The following is a 21,242-nucleotide window of genomic DNA, read 5'->3' as shown; positions in this document are numbered from 1 at the left end:
GGCTGAAACACCTACATTAGGAGAGGTGTCCACATTCTTGTTCTTATAGTATAATAAAGTACATTCTGGTCCCATCAGAAGTGTATATTACTCCCTTGAATGTGTTATATGGACTTAATATTACGATAAGGCAGGTATCAGAGTTCCACATTTAACCTCTTTATTTTACTTTTAAATCTAAATGCTGCTAGGGGTGCAGAGAAATTGGGAGAATGAAAAGATGGAAGTGGAATACAAGTTAAAAGGGAGAGAGAGAATTAGATTTAACCCGTTAAGGACAATGGGCGGTCCCTAAACCCATTGAAAACAATGCATTTTGAGCCCGTACATGTACGGGCCTTGTCATTAAGGGGTTAAGAAAGTTAAAGAGATAGAGAGGGAGAGAGAAAAATAGAGAAAAAAATAGAATACATTAAAAAAAACACGATAGGGAGGAATCTCCACAAAGACCATTTACTTTTTTTCTAATTACCAAATGCACCAAACATTAAAAAAAATTGAAAATATATTTTTAAAGGAAATTTTGAAGTACAATTTCTATTTTGTTTAAAAAGTCTTATAGTCTAGTATATGCAGTGTATCTACTTTAATATTAATTGTTATTAAGTATGTCATCAGACATTATATTGATGGGACTGGACTCGTTTAATTCCTTTGAATTGGTAAATCAGAAAACATACCTTGCAGGTGTTCCAATACTTCTTAACCAGCCAATTAACCGCGTAAATGAGATCAATACCTGAAAATGAAATAGAGAAACGCTCTGAGGAAATCTACTCCATTTGCACAAAAGTTCACTCGCATAAGAAAAGAAGTGGTAGATTTAATACTGAGAAATACTTGCACTAATTGTTCGCCATGTTTTTTACAACAGTGGGCCCTATACGTGGCCCGTGCCCTTGTTAAATCCCGAGGGACCAATTTAAGGAGTAATCAGGATAACAGTCACACTGACCTAACGCTTAATATAAGAATACATTTTAGGATATTCTTTATTTTTCCAGCAGGATTATTAAAAATAACAGAAAACGATATGCTTTACATATAATTTGGTGCCTCTAGGAAGGTTCTAAAATGTGCAATATTGGGTATTATAAAAAGTGATTATTTTATAAGTGATGATTTATAAAGGTGTCATAGAATGAGAAAAACTGTAATTGGATGTAATATATATATAATAAACAACCAGTTTTTTTAAATGAAGAAAATATTGCAGAATGGTAAAGCCATTGCAGAAAAGTATGTTCGGAATTCCCGGGAACACTCTGGGTTTGGCCCTGAGTCTCCAGATGAAGCCAGAGTTCCCCAGATTTCTGGGTAAGTTTCTCCGTTTTAAATATATAATTTTAAAATATTGCTTAAATTAAAATAAAAATGTGGGATCAGGGATGCGTATCAATACAAGTATTAAGACAATAAAACAATAAAAACAGAAAGATTTAGAATATTGCTATTTCATTGATATGTTATTTCAAGACAGCTCTAATCACTAATGTCAAATAATTTCATAACGTAAGTCAACATGTTCATTTCTTATATAAAATCTAAAAATTTCCGGTGATTCGTATTTAATCAGCGACATTTCATGAAAATATTGCTTTACGAATTCCCTAACTTTTTTTTTTTTTTTTTTTACTGTTACTTCCTCTTTGGCAGAGAAAGGGTTAAATAGATGTACCAACGTACTAATAGATACATTGATACAATGTACAATGTACAAATAGATACAATGGTCTAGGATAGTCGCTGTTTCCATAGGAATTAAATAAGTGCCCCTTCTGACAGCGAAAGGGTTAACTCCGAAAACCTAGATAAACGGTCAAATTAGAGAATTTTTTTTTTTTGCTTTTAGGCTCTTTTAGAGTTGACATATAATTGTTATTCCTTGCCTGCAATAATATTCATCTGTGAAATACTGTAAATGATTCAGTTTAAAGGCACCATAAATAAAATCTTTTTTTTTTCTTTTTTTTTTTTTCTTCCCCCCACTAGAGAATTTCGAAATTAATGAGCTTCAATTGAAAGAGCAAAATCCCACCCACCTCCAGCTCATCCGTACACCCTTCAAACGCTTCTCTCAAGAGGAAAACAGAGCAATTTCTACTGACGAGCTACAAAGTATTTTCAAATTGCCTAAGGGGTAAAAATTTGCTTTGCACTGCAGGCCCCAAGAGGAAGCAAAGTTATAACCATTCCTAAAAAATCTCTCTCTGAACAATAGCTATATATCTGTACAACATCTGCAGGCATAGTATGATTAAAAGAGCGCATATAAATGCACTTACGCTTACACTATAAAGATAGCAAACTTTGGGCGACTAACTACGGTGTTTACAAAAAAAGGAAAGCGGAGCGTTTCTCATATTAATTGCGTTTTTATGGGTTTTTACGGGGTGAGGCGACTTAAATAGCAATACGTGATGTCATCACGCGAGCTAACGTTGCTTAAAAAATCATAGTTAAGGAAAGTAAATTGTATATTTTGTATTCATATCAAAAATGAATGATGCTTCTTGCTGAGTTGTAAAATAGATGTTTATGGGTTAATCAGCTAGACTCCACATTTAGGTACTTTAAGTGAATAAATAAGTACTTATAGAATGTTGGGTATAATCTAGCAGAACCCGCTCTTCTCTGGCCCGGGCTAGCGACACAGAGGGATGGTCTTGCCATATTCTATCACAAAGATGGTAGGGTAGATCTTCGCAGGGTAGATCCCCCATCGAAGGTTAAACAGCTGCCCACACGGTTGTGATACTTGACTTGATCTTTGTTTCTGAGTTCCCAGGCATGCAAATGGTCTGTAGGTAACATGAGAGAACGTGGCAGCTTACTACACTGAGCTTGCACCAAATACCCTCATAGTTACACAGATAATATCAATATCGTGATACCATGAAGACTCCATGTCTATGGAATACGAATATACTTATGTCAGTATGGACACGTCTAAGACATGTACGAAGACGCAAGGTATGTGACTTTTTCATTCTTCATCCTCATGGACCCCCTCATCTACACCCAAATGACTAAATTTTGATACTAATTGTTGTAGAAAATCACCCTTAAGTGCCATAAATGTGCAATAAGCTAAAAGTAGAGCTAGGATATGAGGTCATAGCCTAAAATTAGAGGGTTGAGTGTTCTGATGTAATATAACAACACACTGCTGGAGGAGGTGGTGGAGAAGTAAAACAATGTTCCGGCAGGAGAGGTTAATACAGTAAAGCTGGTATCTGGAACACATGACAAGACCAAGGACCAACGTAAGGTATCTTATTCCAGGTAGAAAAAAAGACTGAATGGGCCAAAAAGTTCCCACTTTCTGTTAAATTACTTCTATCTGTTAATTTTCAACAAATGCTTTTCAGCAGACGTATCATGGGCCACTTAGATGTTCTTGCTGTCCGGATGAAGTAACCGGTCTGCCCGGACCACTGGGATGCCATAATTAGGACTATAAAAGAAAAATAGTTGGGAAGTAGATGAGGAGGAGAAGATATGTCATAAGACGTGTCTTATGTTTGAGGACATCACCTCTTCTATTAGACAAGGGATGAGAATGAATATCGCGTGTTCATCTTTGTGTGTATCATACAATAGCACAGATATATCATCCGCAGCGACGGTGACATTCATATTATGCAACATTAAAAAATGAACACTATAGTAAAAATAAAAAATAGCTCTGGGTACAGAGACTTGATGCAAACGCAAAGCCCTTTGAATTATACACATTTCAGTTATGACTAATTGGTTTGACTCCGTCATTAATATTTAGCCTAACAGAACAATTATAAGAACTCAAACCCGATCGGTATTTTTCCACACAAACACGTTTCCCGCTAGAGTCTCCTCGACTAGCTGCGTCGGGGATCCAGATTGAAATGGAATTAAGTGAACCTGCTTTCATTGGTGAAGTAAACCTAGTATTTCTGTGAACCGATCATATTCCAAACGTCACTTTAAAAATATATAAATGTAAAGTATTTTAGATACAATGCCGTACTGTATAAATGTTTCCAACATACGACCTGGTAGATGGGAACCAAACCTCACCCGCACAATAGGTTTCATTAGGTATTTGTTGTATTTTCTGTCTGGAGCCGAATGATTGCTCAGCGCAAGTCGAAGGACTATGCAGACTGTGCTACGAACACTAATTAAGTTGTATGCAAGAAACAAAAACTGTCTGCGCTTCTTACCCTAATAAAGTTGGCAACAAATATATAAACATAATATAAATGAGAGGTTATTTGTTGCCAACTTTATTAGTTTGTGTTTTTTGTATACATTGTACAGCCAATACACTGTTTCTTGCAGCATGCTTACACCTGTTTGGTAGGCCTCATATTACACATTTGTATTATTTGAGCCTGAGACTAGCTTAGCGCACCGACATTTTTTCTTTTCCCTGTTTGCACTAATTAAGTTGTGTTTATAAAAGTAACCAATACCATGAGTATATATACTCCTTACTATATATACCAAGTATATATAGTAAGGAAATAAATATATGAATACTTTTGGGTACTTTTTCCAGTTCTGCTGGAAGGCTGTTCTACTTCTCAGTACAGTAAAACTTCCTTCCAAGCGTTGAATACGAACTTGTGATCAGGTACCTCCTACGCCTATTTCCAGGTTAACGTATAACCAACTTTGCCCCAACAGCTCCCCCTAGAGGAATATCACTTCCTATACCTGCCCTACGTGATATGTATTTAAGAAACATGTGATTTCACATTGCTCGCTGACCTAGAAAGATTCTGGTAATTTAACCCTTCAATGCAATACAGTAGTTGAGCACCTTGGAGGAAAGCAGGTTAAAACAGATGCATAACGTTTAACCATTGCATCAATAAATACAAAAAAAAACAAAAACATTTTTTGGATTTAAACAAAAAAACGAGCATTTCTTGTTGAAATGAGAGATGCTTTTTCAGGGATCGCGTTAGTTGAACATGGTCCAAGGAGCAAGAGAATAAAACTATTACGTGTGGACACAAAAGCAACAGGGTCGATGGCTTTGGCTTCCAATTAAAATCTACGGGGCGAAGAGTGTTGCATATTCTAACCATTCATGAATAATTTGCAGGCCTCCTAACTGCATGAAATCCCATTGTATTAAGCGGCATTTGTAAATAATTCAGGTGCAGGTCCCGTCTTTTTTTTTATGACTTATATTTCACATATGCCAGCTCTGCGGAGATGGTAAATAGTGATCATTTTTGCCAGTACCAGAGAAAACAAAGAAAATTAATTGAAATTCTAGTTTCCTTAGTAACATAGCAGTGCAAATATGTATATTTCAACTCTTATTTTTTTTTTAAGCGATTGTAATTTATTTTGTCAGCTGTTGACATGATTTATCACAGCCTCTGAAAGTTTTCCAGAACTAAAAAAAAAAAAAAAAAAAAAAAAAAAAAGGTAAAAAAAGAGGTGAAAAAAATACAACATTACAGAAAACTATTAAAACATGGGCACAGTTGCCTGCCAAACAGACTAATAATGTATGAGATCATGGGCCAAGCAGTCCTGAAAAAAGTTTCACATGGAAATTATACATAGCATGTAGAGGCTGGGGGACTTCTGTATCTTGGTGAAGAAGTGACAGCTATTCCTTTAAAAGGTCTACTCAGTGTTTGCCCATACGTCACCTTATGTAGACACGAAAAGTCTTGGAATAGCTGGTACCAATGTCATCCTTAAAACCTCACTTTCCTCGCAGCTCCCTGGATTCCACTAAAAGTGTGGCCCTTTGGGTCTAAACAAGTACAGCACGAGTGCTACCCTGGATCTCACCCAACGGTGGTGAGGAGCAATCGGACTGGACTGAGAGACCAGCAAGAACAGGAGACTAAAGATCCGCTAGTGTGTATGGCAAAGAGAAAGCTTATAGAGGGCGATACCAAGCTGGTTGATGGAATAAGGGCAGACAGTAAGGACCCTGAGACCTAATATTCTACAGGCTGCACGAAGGCTAAACCAGATGAGAACCAAGGTGGGACATGTCTTAAGTCTTGTGAGCTGAACATGTCGACCGTCAACTTTAAGACCGACTTGCCTCCCATACCATCCTCTTGAGATACAGGGATGTAGAAGGCTTGTTGGCAAGGTTGTAATGTCGTTTGAGCAAGGCGCTCCTCACCTCCTCTTTCTGTAAGTCCAAATTCTTATGTGATGCACTATTTACCCATTGTGCAGGGCTGTGGAATATGAATTAATAAATAAGAACAATGATAACATTATATCAAAGGAGCACAGGAGAAAGAAGAGTTCCTGACAGCTGGAAAAAGAGTGTCCGCTGGTCTTTTGGTAGGTATTCACTATTAAATTGCCTATATTCTACTCAGGTATAAATAACTACTTAACCTTCTGTATTTCTCTTTATAATCCATGTATACCTTTTATGCAGTTATGCAACCAAATATAATCCAAAATGTACCGGATTATATTAATATAATAAATATCTTTCTAAAAACAGCTACTTTATAGCACATTAAAGCTCTTTGCATTTTGCGACAGATAAGCCATTACTTAATGTTATTTAATTTAAACAAATCTCTACCAGCCGATAATTTGTTGAAACACAATGCAATAAAACACAATTACACCTTAAATGAACGCAATTAATTTGATCCCCTTAATGTTTTGAATCACTTCCTACTAAAGAACTGTTTTTTTATGCCTGGCTGAATTAAGAACAAGTATTTGCACCCCTGAGAGGGTCTTTTATGCATAAAAAAATAGACATGCAAATACATAAGGGAAATACATATGGAATGCACTAATACTTACTAATATGGGCTTACGCAAATGCCCCAGAACAGAGGTGATCCAGTCATGGAGGAACTGCTATCGTATTCTTCACACATGGCATTGCTAGCACCCCAAACCCTTTAATACATCTAAGTTAAGCATTACCCCACTTCCCCTTTTTTTAGGTTCAGATTAGTTGTGTGTGCCTGACCAGTCATAATAGACACAAACATGTAACTGGCGTGTGCCCAGTCATCAGCGCTACGGAATTTGATGGCGCTATATAAAACAATAAATAATAATAATACAATAATCAACATAATGACAAAAGCTCATGTTGACACCTCCCAGGATGCAAATAGTGTAAGCTGTGCCCCATATACTTTGAGCTTCAACCTTTCAGAACAAAAACCCTTAGGTGGCTGTGACGTTCTGGTGGATTTAGTTTAGAGATCTGGCGTTCTTTCATTTCATAATTTTATTAACTTGTTTCATGAACTTTGCTTGTGTTGCCTGTGATTCCAACCTTTGGCTTGTTCTTGGGTTCTGCCCATTCCATTACCCCTTTGTACCTCCGTTTCTATGAATTACCTGCATGTGGGAACCTCATCTTAGCCTAACGCTGTTCTAGAACCCTAAAGTTTGTTTTAGGAAACGTGGAAGTGGAGTAAGAAAAATAATAGCCTAGCGGAAGTTGAATGGGGGACCAGTTACCGAGTTGCCTTTTTAAGAAAGACCAGAAAATTGTATGTATTTCCTACATTTATTGGAATTGCTTAGATATCCAAAGTGTATTCGGTTGGACCGATGGCTGGATTTATACCACTGTGAACAAATGTTTTGGGATCGTTTTCATTTCATTCGTATCTAACGGAAATGGAAGCAAGTCACATATTGGAAAGCTTTGGGTTTATTCCCTTGAATTCAACACAGGCAAGTACACGATCTATGATAAATCTGTACAATTATTCATTAACTGACATTCCGTTTGGGTCTGAAAAGACAAACTAGATAAACTAAGCCATTTAGAGTAGACCTTGGCAATAAGTTGCACCTAAATGAAAAGTGGACACTTTTTCTCATTCAACAGATGGCCTTCCACAAGACGGAACCATACAGATTTGTTTTGGAATCTTGGTTTTAGGTTCATTAGACATAACACGTCAACCGTAAATGTCTTGAATTTTTAGATCTCCTGATCCAACTCAGTCCATCCAACCCAACCCAATACAAGCCTCTGCCCCTCTCGGATTATGACCTCTTGCGTCGTTTCTTTGAGCATCTAAATATCATCAGCATACGACTTACATCCAAACCGAGCTTGTTGTGTGCATGGAAAATCCAGATTGTTTCTACAACATAGAATTCGAAGCTACCTCTGACCTCTGTATTTTAGTGCATCCATGGTAGATTTGACTACTTCTTCTCACTCCGAAGAAAGAGATCCATCAACCTTTAGTGATTGTCAAAGCAATAGGAACTATAATGAGTGGATTGTCAACCACGGTGATTAATTCAAATTGTTAATGCAATTAGTTTTTTAATTAGAATTAATGAATGTTTGCAACATACTGCTAACAGTAGCGGGCTTTCCTTGGCATAGGTACCGCTTATGTCTAATGTAGGCCATTAATTTATAATATTTTACGGTCTAATCTTTTCTCATAAAAGTAAAGCCTCTCTCATCCATTTTTTTTTTTTTTGGTAGACTTTATACTAAAAATTAGTCCCTTCATTTATTTTTCTTGTCATTTGATCAAAAATGCTAGTTTAGCTTTACAATTGCGGGGAGTAACAAAAAAAAAAAATACATTAAAAAGATATATAGCTTTTTTCTAATCACGGAGAGCCATATTGTAAAGGTGGACGTTAAAATAAAGAGAATGCTGGATTAATGGCGTTGTCTTTCGTTTTTCTTTATTAGTTACTAAAAGGTAAAAAGGAGAGCCGTAAAGAGGTCTGGTACTTGCCACGGCTAAGGAAATTCACATGAAGGGTTAACTTGGAGGTTAAAATGTAAGTTGGATGATTGAGGACCTCTCTCGCCAGTATTAGGTGCCATCAGCCACCAGGGACTAGAAGAATTGGGGAGGAATAATAATATGAAAGGACTGCTATGCTATTCAGATTATGAGGTTCGGGCACCCATGATAAGTAAAGGCCCTGGTCAGGACGGGGTATGGAGAGGGTGACTGTCCTATTTGAAACATTTGAGCCACTTCCAGAAAAATAACTAAAAATCTTACTTGAAAATTCACTTATTGCCTTCATGGTGCCTAGATTTACAGAGATTGAAGGCTGCACTTCCCATCCTGACTGGATCTGTTCTATGCTTGCTTCATAGGCATTCTTCATGACATTTAAGGCAGTTTTAGACCCTGGAAGGGTCTAAATTACGTAGAAGGGTGCTGACCACCGCCCTGCAGCATGTGAAGATGTATAATCAATTACCTACCCAAGCGTATGCATCCCCCATAATGTTTACTAGGTGGTCCTCAGCAACAGAATCGTCAATATGGCTGCACTGATTGTGTTGTGTTTCGGTCATCATATTAGAAGAACCCCTAAGGCTGAAGTCTGACGGCACCTGGTCTCTGACACACGAAGTAGTCTCTGCCCCGATCTGGATTTCACAGAAAATTCTAGAGAATTCAGAACTTTTGGCAGCGACAAACTTTTTAACTTAACCGTCTAAAAAATGGTAATTTACTCACACTTATATCTTCTAAACATAGAATTTAATGATGGCGGATAAGACCCGTTCGCAAATCTAGTCTTTTCCTGCTGTAAAGACTTAATTGGTCCTCGGTCTCGCCTTAAATTCCCGTCCAGATCCCATCTATCTAATATATTTGTTTAACTGAGCAGAAATTGATTTACTTAATGAATAGCTAACATATTGGTAATAAATAAATCACTCCGAGTGACTATTACTTTGGAAAAGAAAAAAAAAATCTTACTAACTGCTCTTTAATTAAGTACTTTTAATGACCTTAAGGGGATTGGTGGTCTTGTCTGGTAATCAATAAGTATGGTTGGATTACAGGACCCCGAGCAGAAAATTCATCTGCCCAGATTTCATTGGTTTATTTGCTTCAGAAAATGTAAAAAAAAATAAAAATAAAAAAAAAATGTTGCGTTTCCATGTATTTTCACAATTACCGGGTTTGGACTGCGTATTGTATGGTAATTGGTAATAGTCGTTCCCATTAAAGCTCAGTCTTTAAACAGACTGAAAACGTCTAAAAAAAATGTCGGCCGTTATTTCTTCCCTCTACATTTTCATCATTTAATTCCCTTCTGATATTTAAGTATCTTGTATTCTACTAAGTTCATAAAATACATCTCGTGAGAAACCAGATTTGAAGGTTTACGTTCATTATGAATTATTGGACACCAAACATTTGTATTTTGTTGGATTTTGATATTTCTTTGTTCTGGCGTTTTTATTTTTTATTAATCACCGCGGTTAAGTGAGTTTTATTCATATGAGTGCTCATTGCTATTGGTTAGATTCAGGTTATGTTATGGTGGGATAATGAGTTCAGTTCCTTAAAGAAGGAACGGTTGAATTTTTAGTAATAATTGTTTTTTGGGGTGTTTTTTGGGGTTACCCCAGTGAGAAAAGCTCTGTGGTTTGCTTCATTGGTCATTGAGAAATAGAATCGAGTCGGAATGCCTATAGAGTTGCATTCCTAATAAGATGGGGGCAGTTTTCTTTGGGTCAGAAGCTTTCTAGGTTTGACCCTCTAGGAACTCTCAGGGTTTGGCCCAGAAGCTACAGGGCCAAGAAGAGGCAGTTTGGCCGGTTCTCACCCCGTGCAGGTCCTAGCTATTCTTCATTAGTCACTTAAGGATAGCCCTGTCTTTGTGCACAATTAGCTCCACCATCTTTTCTCCATCACACTAGAATCCAATACGTCGCAGAAGAGGAGGGGATCCGAAGGAACAGCCGCACATGTCGATAAAATTTATATGTTTAACTCACCTGCACAGGTATGGTTTAGTGAACACGGTTATGGTTTAGTGAACTTGATGATGCTGTTAAACCTATAGTACGTAACTAATATATGTTCAGCAGCTACATTGTGTTTTATATATGAAAAGCTGTTCCTAATTGCTAATAACGAGTCCCATGAAGGCATCTTCACATGATGATGTTTTTCCTCCTGGTCTGCTTATTATAGCAAAGATACTGTAACGGATCTCAGTACGCCGAATAGGCATATCCGCTAAAGTTGGCTAAACTCTGACGCCAAACTCCTGCTTATTATCGGCCACGGTACCGTCTTCCCCTCAAGAAACATCAGCCGCGACTAGATGCTTGAGGGTAAAATCATGAACTGAGTTTAATGGGAAACACACGGGTATTTAAAGAGTACAAGGGGTTAATTTACATACAATAGCAACAGCCAAACACACATAGTTCTCAAGCAGACCCTCCTTTGCACGCGGCTCAGTATTTGGACTCGGCCCACCTCAGCCCAGTAGGGGGTCGCTGCTGTAGTCTGGGGAGGATGGTTAACCCGGGTGACTTCTGGCCGAAGGCTGGAGATCAGATATCAGATCCTGGCCATAGAGGTCTCTGTCCTGTAAGTCCTCACCCGATGGAGGGTAACATCACACATCAACCCCCTCCCAAAATGCAGGTGCCCCAAATCTGTGTCTCAGCTCCAAAGTATTGGGGTAATGGAGAAATTTAGCACTCTGTACCAGGGGAAAGAAGTAGTCCCAATGGAGCCCCCTGTACCCACCTCCCCAAAAACAGAACCCCTTCCAAAGCCAGGGCCCATAGTCTGTAGTGAGGAGGCTGGCTCCCAACCCCCTGCCAGCCGTTGGTTATATTGCACCCCAGACATTTATTTCACAGTATGCAATTAAAAAAAAAAACACTCTTTATTTGTTGCTTTCGAATTTGAGTCTTTATTAAACTACGTTATGACCTCGCTCATTTACAGTATCACATATTGCACAAGTTATTTGTTAATAAAATAGGATATAACGACGAGAAGAATGCATTTAAACGGCATTTACAGCGTTGGCTGATGTGCAAGCTGTAAACGGCTCGTGCATTACCCAGAGAAAAGTAACAGAATGCGCTATCTGAGCAAATATAAAGGCGACTTTTACGTTCATTAAAAGTATCAAGCAAGAAGCATTCTGCGAAACGATTTTGTAATGAAGAAAGAAACGGCATAGTTGACTGTCTTTACCCACCCTGGTAATATTTGACACGAAAACGGCTGGATATCGGGTTTATTTGTCTGAAGCAGATGCATGGTGGAGTAACGGAACAGATGGTTTCAATTACCTTGAATATTGCATTGAAGAGTTGCATGCTTATTGTCTTGAATGTTGGTAATTCAATCATAGATATCTATCAGGAGATGAGATAGTTAAGCGCGTATTGTCCATAGACTTCTACAAATCATAATTAGAATGTCAGGGTGACTTCTTCAGGTCCTCTCTTCCATTGAACCATGTTGGCTGCAGCAAACAATGATGGCGGTTTATTAAACTCCGCGTTAATACACTTTTAAGACATGTCCGCGTGACGGGGGAGACTAGGTCCACGGATACGCTGGGCTCGTCTGCTCTGTTTTCCCTGCATTTGCTAAAAATAGTAAGGACTTGAAACCTAAGGTCCAACTTTCCCCCTGAAAATACGTAGCGTAATGTGGAAACATTTATCGATTAGGTCAATGAAGACACCGAGGCGGTGTCGAAAGCAGACGAGGCACGCATTACACATTTAGGCACTTAAGTAAACATTATCTAAAAGCTCTAACGCGCTATGGAAACTACAATTTAAGGAGAACTTTCACTTTTCCAAGATCCCAAATTTCACTTTCCAGTACATTAAATGAATCCCGGGAATAGCACTTAATGCTAAAAAAAAGGGTATGTGTTAATTTGTCATCTTTATTTCCGGATCTCAGAAATATTCCCATTGCTGTAATGAAAAATGTTCAGTATTGGAGAAATGAAGGAAGCCCTGCACATGGCGCAGAGTGACCAAAACCTCCCAGACTCCCGCGTACCTGGGGGGATGCCTCAGTCGCCCCCCCAATGGGAAAAGAATGACCCCCAAATTCCCCACTGGGGATGCTCAAGTATCCAGTGATAAGCCGGAAAACCCTTATAATCTGAAAATGGGACACTGGCACCGGGCCAGACCAGCACACATAAATTGCCCGGTGGGCTTCCTGCGCTACACTCCTCAGCGGCTCAGGCGCTGCACTGTCAGGGGAAACAGTAACCATCGTTATAGGGGAAGCAGGCACGAAGCCCTATCCCATTTGCCTCCCTAACCCATCCCCCACTTGTAGAGGTTCCCACCTCCGGGCCGCTCTTTGCTGCCCAACCCATACCTGACTGTCAACAGCGGAGGAACCTGGAGGGGGGTAAACCCTAAAGCTACGCTCCAAGTCCTCCAAAATGCTGTCTATCAAATTACCCCATTCCTGACCCTGAGGTAACCCAATGCCCCCCCCAACACTGTTCCTCGTAGCTACCACCCAACCAACATACTCATCAGTCTGCGCAGGAGGCTGCTACAGCATGGGCGAGAAGCTGGGTATCACCGGTTCAGATGCAGCAGGAGAAACCTCATCCCCATTGAAGGTGGCAGCGCCCCCTTATATGACCTGCTGGACAGGACTCCTCCCTCTTCCCTGTCACTCCAACCTCCCCACCCCCTACACTTCCCCACCCTCACACATGGCCGTTGTCCGCCCAGCTGCGTCTTCCCCCCCAAGGATCCGATGAAGGGTTCCCCTATTTGTAACATTTTACTAGATTCCTTTTAGCGGAATAAATCTCCCTCGGCAAGCCTTGCGTCTTCGCTGTTTTTGATTAAAGGCCTTCCCTGTTTTTGTTAACGCACAGAAAATGTTCTCTGAGAGCTTTTTAATGTATACTTTAATATTTATTTGAAATTCTCTGTATTTATCGGCTATTGAATTGCATTGTTCTAACTTGTGTCTATTTTTTAAACATGAATCAACACCTTATTTTTTTTTTTTTTGGAAGCTCGCAGAAAACAGAGCCGACAAGAAATTCTCTACTCAGCCAACATATTTCAAGCATGGCTGCATTTTTTCCCAAGGCTAGAGCAAGATTTACTGTTATTGTAATTGGTAAAAAATAGTAGTGTTTCTTTACTTCAGGTAATTACACCGGCCTCTTTTAGTGCGTTGTTCTGTACTTGTGAAAAGAACATTTATCTGGCTCTCTGTCGAGAATTGACAATGCGTGTTTCTAAAGTGTATTGTATTGACAGATTGTGTGTGTGTGTGTGTGTATGTGTTTAACATTTATGGGGTTTAAACTGTCTCTGACAGCCCCACTAAAGAATAATACATAGAAAAGTACTTAGTAATTTAATATGTATTCATGAAAAACCAAACAATAAAACCACTTGCCTTAAGTAGAAGCTGCAGCTCTGGAGCTGCAGCTCTGGATCGGAAGATAGCTGCTTGAAGCAGTCAATCATTGATAGGAAAGCCCTGCCGGTGAAATCAATGGGCGTGCTTTTTGTGCATGCACGTGGGGGGTCTCAATTAACCCTTGCCCACAGCGCTGAAGCTAGGGGTGGGCAAAAGGAATATGGAGGTATTTACAAGGGGGACATCCCAGAAATGATATCTTTTAGATTAAAGTGCATATGATGTTCTGAGTGTCCCTTTAAGCTATTTCATTTTTAGAATAAGTAATTTTTTTTTAGAATAAGTAATACATTTGTTTTTATTACATATCAGGATTATATTCTGGAGATAAATTTATCACATGCAATTGGCTAGCAATCATTCGATATGATGCAATGGGAAAAAAGAAACTCCAGTGATACATTGAATCTGGCCCCATATACATATATATACATATAATGTATATATAATTATATAAATATATATATATATATATAATGTTATTATTCAGACCAATGTTTGATTTTGTCAGCGTAGTAAAGATCTACCCAACATGGATCTCTGATGAACAAGCTGTTGTTATTTAGGAAAGCAGGACTGCAGTCACCTGTTTCTTGATCCCTGTGAGATCTTCAAAAAAGGTCAGCATGTGAATAGGGAGGAGAGATACTTTTTTAAAATGTTGCCGCGAATATATATTGTGTTATGTGTATGAACGTGGTTTCACAAGAAAGCACCTTTTGACCTGCAAAATATATATAACGTGTGGGTCCACTAAACACAAAAAGAGTAAAAACAATTGAAGAACCCTATGATAAAAATTTGGGGCATAAGCTGTTTTCATGAAAAACAAGAACATTTCTAGCTGTAACATAATCGCAAAAGGGTTTCTAACCATCAATTAGCCTTTTACACTTAAACTTGGATGAGCAAACTCAACGTGCCATTGGAACACAAGAGTGATGGGAGTGATAAAGGGCCATTGGAACACAAGAGTGATGGGAGTGATAAAGGGCCATTGGAACACAGGAGTGATGGGAGTGATAAAGGGCCATTGGAACACAGGAGTGATGGGAGTGATAAAGGGCCATTGGAACACAGGAGTGATGGGAGTGATAAAGGGCCATTGGAACACAGGAGTGATGGGAGTGATATGCCTATGAAAAGATTCCATTCAAAATCAGCTACAATAGTAATTTACAGCATTAACCCCGTCTACACTGGATTTCATGATACTTAAATGGATAAAATTTGCGTTTCTTTGAAAAACAAGGAAATTACTAAGTGACCCCAAACCTTTGAACGGTAGTGAATATATATTATATACATACAGTATATATCCACTGTAACAGAGAAGGTTCATTCACAGTAATAAGGGCAACATGTTTTTTAAGGTCCCGGTAGATATTCTCTTTAAATGGGTTTTATTGACTTTATTTTCCACGCTCGTCCTCTGTGGACGTTCTTCCTCGAGCTGTGAAACGACTGAGTAACCTGATAAAGCGAATAGTGCAAGACGAGAGATTGTCAGAAATATCAGAAATCCTAGGGATCCTCGTCGTTATTGCGCATAAAGCAGAACCTTCGTGCTGTCAGCTACTAACCATCTGTTTATTATGGTTTTATTTACTTTTATTATACATATAACGCTGTCGTTAATCTGCAACTATTCGAATATTGCCTAAATATTCACATATTTATATAAAGCAAATAATTATTTAATTATTTTTTAGTAATCATTACTTTCATTTTTACACTTACTTTTTTTTTAGTTATCATTTCTTTTTTATGTGTCAAAAAGGAATTAGCTGCCAACAGTTTGAAATTTTGCAGGACAGTCCCAACAGCTTGGCTTATGTCCCAGGCGGTATCTTCATTATCAGGACAGTTGGCAGATCCAGATGTATCAATCGTAGAGGCAGCAGCTTCCATGGCCGGAAATTCTTTTAAAGGGACAGTCTAATGTCCCTGACAGCCCCAATAAAGTACTTTGTAAATACCTTAATATTCATTCTACAAAAGAAAAAATAAATAAATAAATAATATATACCGTATATATATATAAATATAAAATAAAATCACTTACCTTAGGAAGAAGCTGCAGCTGCCCTCCCACTCTGCGCTCCGACGACTCTTGAAGCAGCCAATCAGTGGCGTAGCTATAGCCACGGGAGTCTAAACAGCAGCAGTGTTTGCTGATTGGCGGTAAGCATATCACATGCATGGAGGAATGTCTGGCCGATGGTCACTAGTATCAGTTTAAATCACTCTTTTGTGTTTTTAAACCCTTTTAACACATTTTTTAAAAAAATGTTATAAACACATTCTTTTTCCTGTTCATTGCATCAAAGTAAGTACTCCGCTTCAGACATGACATCATAAACGTGACCTGTACTCTTCTGTTTAGATCATTCCATAGATATGCTTAACCTTTTAAATAAACAGGTGGGCCTTTCACGTATCTTTGACCTCTGCTTAAAATGCCTATAGAGGCAAAACCACAAACTGAGATATGATGTTTTTTTAGTAAGAGAGGAAGCAAATACAGGACACTTGATTGCTTATCAAGCAAGAAATATAGAGAGGTTATAAAAAGAAAGCAAACTAGTACAATGTATAGTGTTACAGTACACTGCATAATATATATATATATATTTTTTAAATAACTAATATTAATATTAGAATCCATCAATCCAAGAAAATAATAGCTGTTGTACTTTATTGTTATTAGAACTTCTCGGCTTAAAAGGTTCTGTTTTTTCCCCCATAATTAATGAAACAATTAATGACTTAGCACATTCTATAGATTAGCATCGCCATTAACATTTTTTTTTTTTTTTTTTTTTTTTTTTGCCGTTTGGGTCCCCAAGCGCCTACAGTGTAACGGCATATAGATTTTTTTTTTTTTTTTTCTGAAGCCATAAAAAGTAGTTTGCAATCTTAGCTTTCAATTCCAGATTCGTATCTGAAATGCACTCTAGAGCCTCAATAATGTGCCCGTGAATTTAATTTAAAAGAAACAAGCAAAACAAATCTCCGAGGAAAGAATGTGAAAATAATGAAATATTTTCCCAGCAGGTGAGCTCCGGCAATTGTATTTGTTGCCATAGGAAATCACGTTCCGGGAGGTCATTACCATTATAACGAGCCTTTTGGCCAACTGTCATGGACATGGAACATTGAACTTGTGTTGGGCACATTATATCTTGGATTTTCAACTTCACGGATAATTACGAAATATGTTAGATTTTTTTTATAGTAAATAATATTGTTTACTTGACATCCCATTTATAATTTATTTTTATCCTGATTTTAAACAGCGTTGTATTTACAATTCAAATACCCATCAGGGATAGCAAGATTTCCCTGTCTGCGCACCGAGGGCAAGTGGTGAGAACCAGTAAATGTTTCCATTGCCGTAGGAAGTACGGCTCTGGGTTGACAAATTTGTCTCTTTTGAGCTGTTTCTTTAATTTAATGGGACAAAAAAGTTTTGCAGAAAATAGACTTTGCTAAAACAAGCTTGTTTTTAACTCAATACATATATGATTAAAGAAGAGATGTATTTTTGCCCAAATCTTAGATTTTTTCTGTTCTGTATATAGCTAAGCCATGTCCATCATAAATACATAAAGGGCTTTAACAAAGTATGGGAGGGGAGTTTATTTCAAAGGAGGATAAACTTTAAAACAAAAGACCATAATCTAAAACTAGAGGGTCAGAGGCTTCAATGTAATGTAAGGAAGTATTACTATTATAAGTTGAACAACCTTCCAGCAGATATGGTAGAGGCTGATGCAGTAAGGTAATTTAAACATGGATAGCATAGGCATATGGCTCCTGAATCTTAAACAAGACCAAGGACTCATTAAGGTTTCGACATTTACATCAGGAAAAATGGGCAGAATACATGGGCCGGACCAGTGTTATTATTCTATGCTTCTACACTTCAAAGTGCCCATATCTGTTAATCTATTTCCAAATATTGTCCCAAAGAAGTAACAAAAAATCCTTGAGTCCAAAGGTTTTTGTTTGCACTCACTTCCTCTCGGGGTAATATCACGGCGCTTGTGGTGACGTCCTCTCCCCCGATTGAAGGGTCGCTGCAATTGCCGTCAGTTTAACGGAGGTTTACGCTGGGTTATGTCCACAGAGGTGCGGACGAAGATAGCAGATTGAAGATTGAAAATAGAAGAGAAGGGAGAACATAGAAGATGAAGAAGATGAAGAAGAACATTTTTGGCCGAACCAAATGGACAGGGAACGTTATTTCTTTGCCCAAAAACATATGGGCCAAAAATGAATAAAAAAAAATTCCAAATCACTTTTATGCATGTAAAAAAAAAAAAATATATATATATATATATATATATATATATATATATATACACATGGGTTAGATAGATAGATAGATAGATAGATAGATAGACAGACAGACAGAGGGATAGATAGATAGATAGATAGATAGATAGATAGATAGATAGATAGATAGATAGATAGATAGATAGATAGATAGATAGATAGATACTTTGGCCAATGGAACCATATACATTTAAAAGTTAGCAATTTCTCCCCGTCTCCACCGTGCCTGCTTTTTATAGTCTTGTAACTAAATTATTGGATTCTGAGTAACTTGGTTGATCTGCTCTTTTGCTCATTGAATTAACATAAACCTTTCACAACAAGATGAGTAGCGGAGAGGGCGTGTATGCGCATTAATAAGCATATTTTGCAAGGATCCAGTCAAATTTGCATTCTTGATCACAAGCTCTTTGGCAGTCATGTGCTGTAATGTATCTAATTAAATCAATACATGAAAAACATTTTAAATACGGTTTAAGTTAACTGTTTGTGTGCCAGGAGAGCGGTCAATGGATTCTTGGGAATCTCTATGGTTAAAGCCAATTAATTAACTTACCCACTAAACCATGGTGGCTAGATTCTGATATTTAAATTATTACTATCATGTTTACTTCACTGTCATTTTTTTTTTGGTTATTGTTTAAAAAAAATAAAATATATATATATGTAAAAATTCTTAACACTCTACTAACTTTTTTTCACGAGGTCGTTAAAATAAAGTTTTATTCCACTTTAACAATCATTTTGCATTTACAATATCAGAGATCCCCAGTGACATACTTTTTCACTTTTTCTACGAACAGACATGTCAACAGTTCGCTTTATATTAATTTATTTTAATAGAAAATAAAAAAGAGAAATGCCAACTAATCAAAACGTATTACCGGATTGGTAAATGCGAATGGCAGAAAAACAAGAATCAGAGTTAACTAATTACACAACTGAATGTGACAGATATGTTGGCTTTATTCAAAATACCTCTTATTGAAATTTCGGTACGCATAAAAAAAATCTAAATGGCATACTGATTGGTTGGCTTGGGGTGTTGGGATTTAAAGCCTCACTGCATTTGTATAAAGCACCAATCCCTAAAGCCGTTAAATTAGTGAACTTTGCAATGATAAAACTCTATATACAATACACGGGCTTCTGCATATGGAAATTAGAGGTTCCTTTTTTCAAACATGTCCTTCTAATTCTTATAGAAAGAAAAACACAATGGATGTTTAAAATGATTGGTGTAGGCTCCTTTAAGTGTGTGTATATATATCTATATATATATATATATATAGATATATATACACATATATAAATATATATATATATATAAAAACATTATTTAACCCCGATTTCTGTTTTGTTTTAAAGTCTAAGTTAAATGCAAGTAAATCCCATATTTTAAGTATATATATATATATATATATATATATATATAAAATTTCAGCAATTTTGCTCCTTTTTTTTATAGAATTTTGTTTTCCGAGCTTCCAGTCCCTGGCTACCGTTTAGCATGGTAGTCTGTGTGTCATCACCCTAATACACTGGAGAATTTTCCTCTACCAGAGGTGAGAAGTATGTTGAAAAATGGGAATCCAAATACTCTAAATACAGCTAAAAAGCACATTAGCACTTTTTGATGGGTCCATAAGGTTTCACTACGAACATAAAGAGACCCCAAGCACAAGTGCTAACTTTCCAAACACAATTCACACACGTACTCTGAACTTAACCACAGTATGGTTTTACTGTACGGAAAAATAAAAACTATCTGTTCATATGTGTCTCCTACCTGGATCTATACAAGATGGAAAGGTATTTGAAATCTTAAAAATGCAATTTTATTAATGTGTTAAAAATCAGTAGTGTGGCGTTTTGTATACATTTAGCTTTTTCAATAAAGTTCTAAAGGTTAAAAAAAGAAACAAAATGACTTAAAGTGTTTCCAGTGTTCGAATTTTCCAAATTGAAATGAAATATTTATAAGTTTTTGTTTACGTAGGAGTCCTACGCTTTAAGAGCATGTCTGGAGGATACCAGAAGGTGAGTATAGTTCAAAAAAAACTATTAATGTGAATTAATATGAATGTTCTATTATTACTATTAAAAAATATTAAATATTAAAATAGTTTTTTTTTACTTATTCGTTTTTGCCTTTTAGGAAAACGTAAAATGAGTCTTTCCAATGCATATCTAATATCCCATAATCATACCTGGGAACTCTCCGGATTTGGCCCAGAGAACTCTGGGAGAAATGTCGCTTCTCTAGTTCAACACCCGAATCCTCCGGATTGCGGGGTCCTGACACGCCCCACTATTTACCCTTTAAATGGGGGTGCATGGTGATGTCAGCGGGAACGCCCACTGATGTCGGCGGGAACGCCTACTGATTTCGACAGGAGCGCCCATTGACGGCAGCGTTACCGCTCCCTGACATCAGTGGGCAGTCCTGGCCGCGGCTAGCAAGGGTAGGCTCTGGGTAGCCGGAGGGCAAAAGTTCCCAAGTATCCTTATAATTCACTGGGAATTATTGTCTTTTTCATTCTTCTTTACATATTTTTTTTTATTGGGATACAACAGATTGTATATTTTATGGAAACTTCAGATGTGGTGTCATTACTTTTTGCTCCTTCATATAACTCTTTATAAAAAATATTTAGTGCATTTTCATAGTAAGAATGTAAACATATAATTGAG

The sequence above is a fragment of the Spea bombifrons genome, chromosome 3, assembly GCF_027358695.1.
Source record: "Spea bombifrons isolate aSpeBom1 chromosome 3, aSpeBom1.2.pri, whole genome shotgun sequence".
NCBI classification, from domain to species: Eukaryota; Metazoa; Chordata; class Amphibia; order Anura; family Pelobatidae; genus Spea; species Spea bombifrons.
This window is presented reverse-complemented; position numbering follows the sequence as displayed.